Below are 7,195 nucleotides of genomic sequence, written 5' to 3' on the forward strand. Positions count from 1 at the left end.
CAAGTTCATTGTATTCATGGCACTGCGGCTCAACGCTCGCTAAACCTTTCTAAAGCTAAGGAGGTTACACCCAGCGAGTATAATGTAGCATCCCTTTCTTGTCCGATAGTGCTCAATGTACATGCCAATGGCTGCTAATGGGGATCGCAGCGTGCGCGTTGACTAAAAGCCGAATGCTCATGTCTCTCATTCCCCATTAGCAGCCATTGGCATGTACATTGAGCACTATTTTTTATTGTTAAACAACGCACAGAAGAAATCTCTCACTGGCACCACCTTGGAGGTCAAGTGTTATACCTATTTCGGGTATGTGCCACTGGTGGTTAGGTACGAGGGACGCCCAAGCCACGCCATAAAAAGCTTCGCCCCTAAAAGTCAGTCAAATGTTCAGGCACGGCCTGTCGCCCCTAGCTGTCGGCTGGAATCCCTTGGGACGCGGCAGCAGCAAGGGCTTGACTGATAATGTCGCGCTGGACGTTGGGATCTGAACTGCAGAGCAGGGCCTACCAGGATTCTAAAGTGTGAGAACCATCGTTCTGACTTGGACATGTCCACACCATGTGGACCAAATTCGCTACCTCATCACAAAAGACGCAATGAGGAAACACATAATATCATATAAAAAAATTGTTCGTGAATTTTTTATCACTTCTTGTTTCTATGAAAGCCGATCCAATAGCCGAGAGGTGCTTTATTGCGAAGACAAAAAATACAGAACACGATTCAGCTTTACCTCAAGAATTAGATCACAATAGTGTAATCGGGCCTTGTTCGCAAAGCCTTCTGAACTGCTAGCCTGTTTCAGTTCTCTGTGTATGCCTTAGTACAGAAGCGTGTTACTGTGCACGTGACAGTGGCCATTTCAAAGTGTCATTGAATGCATATCAAGCACAGTTGTGAAATGCCCGCTACGTCGTATACATTTCCTGTGGGAATCAGCGAAGGGCTCAATAGGCGTTTGAACAGCAACGCCCGAACTTACGCAGCTGTTTACTGGTTCTGCTGCTGATGATAATTAAGTATATCTCAGCAATCTCTAATGTGTGGGTTTTTAAAGTACCCACTCGTTGCTGAAATCACACATGTTTTGGTGCCTGAAGCGATTCAATGCTTCTGCTGCGCAATATATGATGCGTCAAACAGACGTCTTCGACTAAATGGCAGTCATATAGCTGTATTTTCTTCATGGAGTTGCAACGATTCTCATGGCTATTTGGCGGGGAACCTGTTTGCCACGCATGTTTACTCAGACGCGGATCTTTCTCCGTTTTTGGTCACAGAAAAGTTGATTACTTTTCGCTCACATCAAATCACATCGACACCGCCATATCTGCAAAATAACCTCTTTAAATCAAGTTAAACTTAATCGGCGCTGCTAGCTCTAGTGGTGCGAACACTGAACAGCATACTCAGTAACATCACTCTCCTTTTTCTTTTCCGCTTCACCCATCCTGTTTTGCCATCATACTCACTTCATTTGCCATTCCTTGCTATACTATACTTTAGAAGGCTCCATGTTGTACCCTCTGCCTTCACCTCACCGCCACCAACTTCGCCCAGCCCTCGATATGCTATTATTCACATTGTTATGCTTGCACACTCTTTTTACTGCTTTGTTAGCGTTCGTTTCATCCCACTTCTTTTTCTGTCAATAGTTGTTAAAATTATGTTTAAAATTAATTTCTTTCCAGAACGTTCGTGGATTATCGGTTAACATGGACATAAAATGTGCTGCTTTAGGTGCTAAAATACTTCGCCTTCGTTTGTTTTAGAACAATTACATAGACAAGTTACAGGACCGTTACATTTGCTACTTCATACTTATTTCCCTGGGTGCTTGATGACAAATTCTGCGCAACATGACAAACCTGCATTTTTTATTACAGGATCCTCTTAGATGGTTAGAGCACTGTTGGAAGTCAGAATGGCACGAAATATCAGCAGTGGAATTCACTGGTTTATTGGAGCACAAATTTTATTAAGGAAAAGATTCAGTCAGACATTACGCTTCTCTTTAAAGGCCACTTGAGACATAGTCGTAATAATGAGTCATCTCATAATTGATTGCATTAAATTGGCTCTGGTATATTTTCTAATACGCTTTTTCACGATTACTTTTATTTTGATGACAATAAAAAGACCAAATTATTTACCGTTAGTTACCCAGATTATCTCTTATTCCAGGTAAGTAAGACAAGTCAGAAGCAAGACCACATTGGATTGTAAGGATCAGATCACCGTATTGGCCTTCTCGTTTTATACGCGGGTACTCAAAAGGACAACTCACGAGGAAAAAAAATAAAGAACACAAGTTAAGCAATTCTTAACTTTGTGCAGAACAATATGGCAGGAATATCAAGAGTCCATGATACATTAGGATAAATAAAGTCATCCAGTATCGGTGACGAAGGGTGATTAGTTCTGATGCAACTGAATAAATTGCCCATCTCCAAAGCAAAGCAAACAGGGTTCTCTTGAGACAGACAGCAAACACCTGAGATTTTTTTTGCTTCTGCATGCATTCCCATGCAGATTTTATGTCTGTCTCGACATTAATTTGTAATGGCTTGAAATTCTTAGATATGGCTAGAAAACATTTCTAGTGATGGTCAATGCGATCAAGGCGGTAAATAACAGAACGACACGAGACATGAAACATGCCATCGTTTCGTGCACCATGTGCTCAGCCAAGTTTGGCTGCTCGATTATATCAGCGGAAGCCGCATCTATTAAAGAATATAATCAATCACGCTTGTTCATTATGCTCCCCAGCGTTTGAAACCAAGGCCTATGCCCTGGCATGAGGTTACAATGCATCATGCCAACTCGCCAAGCGCTGAAGCGCGATTTCAATCTCTGGCAAGGCTTAATACTGTAGCAGCTGTGCTATACGTAAGCGACCACCATTGGCCGGGTGGGTGAAAACTTGCATGCAGTTTATATCGGCGTTCACCACATGCCCTGCCTTGTTTACAACCAGTTTATTATATCTGAGTCCGAAATGGGGAGACCGAGGCAGACTTCTAGCAAGTTCTCGCAATTTTAACGTGGTGGCGTTAGAGAGCTTCTTTCGCAGAAATGCCGCCGTTGGCGTCGTTGTTTGTCAGCAAAAAATCGTCATCCTATGCATTAACCAAAAATTCAAGATTAATGAAAATAAAATAAATGATCATAAGAAATACTGGAGGAGCGTGAGGAGCGAACCAGGGTTGTTTAGGTCCGAGTGGGGATCGAAGTCGGACAGTTTGCGTGGCAAGCGGATGTTCTACCACTCGGCCAAGCCTCTGATTTTTTTTCTTCATACATGGAAGTATAATGCAATCAAAGGTTATCAGATATTGTATTACTTGACTGATTGATATGTGGTCGTTAATGTTCCAAAACCACCGTATGATTATGAGAGACGCCGTAATGGAGGGCTCCGGAAATTTCGACCAACTAGGGTTATTCAACATGCACCCGAATCTGAGCACACGGGCCTACATTTCCGCCTCCATCGGAAATGCAGCTGCCGCAGCCGGGATTCAATCCCGCGACCTGTGGGTCAGCAGCCGAGTACCTTAGCCCCTAGTCCACCACGCCGGGGCCAGTCCAAGGAATCTTCAAAAGTCCGCTAAACAAACACACATGTCCAGAAGTCCAAGTCATTCCGGATCAGGGTTGAAAGTCTCTACAACACTTCACATTGACTGCTGCTTCTCGGAAACCAGCCTTTGTAGAATTAGGTGGCGCGGCATGTCTGTCAATCATGTGACTCCTCTTTAATGAATAAAGACCCCATGACACAATTAAATTGAGAAGATGAGAGAGAAATAAATGAACGAAAGAGACAGGGAGGTTAACATAGAAGAACTTGTTGGCTAACCTGTGCAGGGGTGGAAAAATAAGGGTCAGAAAGAGTATTGTACAGATTGTTGTAAAAATTTACTGTAAAGATTATTGTGATTGTTATCTGTTGCATAGTGAATCAGGGTGTGTGTTCAGTTTGGAATGTGGAACTTTAACGGATTTGTACATCTGTATACCTGGTTTATCATTGCGATATGTATAGTTATGTCCCTAATTTGTTTGTAGAGTGTGTCGTACCTTTCCTGTAATGACCCTCAACAAAGTGTTTACAGTATTTCTAAAGAAATAAATTAATACATAAATATTCATCTTTCTTTGCCTTTCTGCCTTTATTACTCAATTTTCTCTTTCTCAATTTCTTGTGCTGCGCCTTACTCTCTACCCTCTTCTGTGCCCTCTTTCTCGCCTGTTTAACCCTCCTACTTGCGCTGACATGATTTCATCACCACCTTGCTACAATATACTATAATGTCTTTGTTCAATGCTCTGCTAGCATGTCTGGAAAGCCGAGTGGTCAGAACGTTCACCATCGAATCGTAAATGGGTGGCTCCAATTACAGGTTCATGACAAGTTCTTTTTGGGGGTGCATTTTTCTCTTTTTTCATTTCTCTCTGCCTCTATGCTTCTTTCTTTTTTTCTGTTCTCGTGGTCTCTCTCATAATGTTCGCTACAAGCCACGCCAGACAAATCAGTGCACGTGTTCTGGAGTGAAGCAGAAGATGACTAAAAAGAGTGGCTACCGGTTTATGATGATTAAACTTGTTACGCATGCTACGTAGGTTAAGAAACTACCGAATAGTCATGAGAAGAGATCCCTTAGTAATGATATATCGAATGTATGTTCGTTATAATCTGGAATTTGGATGCGCGCTTTTCTCTGGTGCTCAAGCCTACAAAATCCGGTCTTTCATTCCTTCAAATGTAGAATCGTAACGCTCATGCCTTGGTCTACTTAAAACAGTTTCTAACTGCGCTTTATACCTAGAATCAAGAGTTCCTTCACTTTCGTGCATGTTTTGTATGTTGCCTGTTCCGACGTTTTTTAGGAAGTTATGAGTTACCACTCCAGCAGTGGGAGACAATATTCATATCGTGCCCCACCACGGTGGTATACTGGCTAAGGTACTCAGCTGCTGACCCGCAGATCGAGGGATCGAATACCGGCTGCGGCAGCTGCATTTCCGATGGAGGCGGAAACGCTCTAGACCCATGCGCTCAAATGTGGGCGCAGGTTAAATAACTAAAGGTGGTCAGAATTACAGGAGCCCTTCACTACGTCGTCTCTCATAATCATACGTCGTCTCTACGTGGTCTCTCATAATTTTTTTGTAGGGTAGCATACTGGATACTAGCATCTGGTTAACCTCCCTGCCTTCCTTCTTTCTCGTTTCTCTCTCATAATCACATCGTGGTTTTGCGACGTTAAACCCCACATATCTATCCATCCTCTCCGGAATGGTCTTTTGGTGTTATATTACCGCGATTTCACAGCCCATAAATTATATTTGTACAACGTTCACTGGACACGCGGAATATACGTATCTGCGAGATTAGGTCGAGTACTGATAATTCACCCCATATGGATATTCACTTTGACATTTTCCCTAATAATGCAAAGTTACTCCCCCATCACACTGTAGATGATTTATTGTAAGAACGATTGATTGATTGATTGATTTATATGTGGGGTTTAACGTCCCAAAACCCCCATATGATTATCAGAGACGCCGTAGTGGAGGGCTCCGGAAATTTCGACCACCTGAGGTTCTTTAACGTGCACCCAAATCTGAGCACACGGGCCTACAACATTTCTGCCTCTATCGGAAACGCAGCCGCCGCAGCCGGGATTCGAACCCGTGACCTGCGGGTCAGCAGCAGAATACCTTAGCCACTAGACCACCGCGGTGGGTCTATTGTAAGAACGCTATCAGAGCATCAAAGCAAGTGTGATTATTACTACAGATTCATCACAGTGTGACGGAAATTTAACTGTTTGTATATTCAGCCCGAGCTCGAATTCGTCCTATTCACTCCGACAACCTGATTTCATACCCATTTTTGTGGCCGAATTTGTGGCAGTGCTACTCGCCTTACGCAAATTAAACGCGAAAATTTCATCGGCTGTTATATTTACACAATCTCTGCCTCTTTGTGATGCACTTTCTGTTGGTGCTGAATCGCACATAATAAAAGCGTTTCGTGAATTATTAACCCCTCCCCATTTCAGAAACGTTATATTAATTTCGGTGCCGGGTTATAAAGGGATGCTTTCAAATGAAAGGAAAAATTCTTTAGCGAAATCATCAATAAGAAGGCCAACTTGAAAATGTTTTTCGTCATCCGCTTATATAACAGCTGCCTCATTTTGCAGGCGTACCATTATGCAAATCTCCACAGGAACATCACTCAATAGTTTGACAGAATATCAGCACTTATTATATCTATGGTGCCGATCGTCTTGTGACACACGTAAACTAGAAGTCACAGTTACGAGGCTGCGCTGTAGGGTGCCGAAACTAAATTTCTACTAACACAGGTCTGGTCGGAATTTTTCTCCAATAGGCCCTCTCTGTAGCAAGCCAGAAACTATAAATAATAATTTTTTGACATGTAGGAGATTTACTACAGCTCGTAGATCCAAGTTAGGAAACGTTTTACATGCTATTGAAATGAATTTATCCATGCCCATGATTCTGTCCTTCGGAACCTCTACTTCTGTGTTTGCCAGTACGAAAGTTTGCAAGGCCATGCGGAATTATCTGAACGAAACCAAAAGACTAACAAACAAATCTTATTATTCTTCTGTGACGACATACGCGTAACTTCTCTTTTTTAAAGTTAGGTTTTAATCTAGCTTACTATCTATTACTAATACAAAAACTTTATTGCAGGTACAGATCAGTGTTCATCCGAATTTCGTTCTAAAGTTTGTAACGTTCTCACTTTTAGATTGATATGTGAGGTTTAACGTCCCAAAACCACCATATGATTATGAGAGAAGCCGTAGTGGAGGGCTCCGGAACTTTCGACCACCTGGGGTTCTTTAACGTGCACCCAAATCTGAGCACACGGGCCTACAACATTTCCGCCTCCATCGAAAATGCAGCCGCCGCAGCCGGGATTCCAACCCGCGCACTGCGGGTCAGTAGCCGAGTACCTTAGCCACTAGACCACCGCGGCGGGGCTCTCACTTTTAGGTTCCTTTATTTTAAAATCAAATAATACTTTATAAGACCACTCAATGATTGGCTGATCCCCCATAGTGGGTATGAACTACTAGTCAAGGTCAACAAGAACTACAAGTACTTTTGGGTAACTCAATTCGACACCCAGCTAAAACAGCTT

Source organism: Rhipicephalus microplus, chromosome 6, assembly GCF_043290135.1.
Source record: "Rhipicephalus microplus isolate Deutch F79 chromosome 6, USDA_Rmic, whole genome shotgun sequence".
NCBI lineage: Eukaryota > Metazoa > Arthropoda > Arachnida > Ixodida > Ixodidae > Rhipicephalus > Rhipicephalus microplus.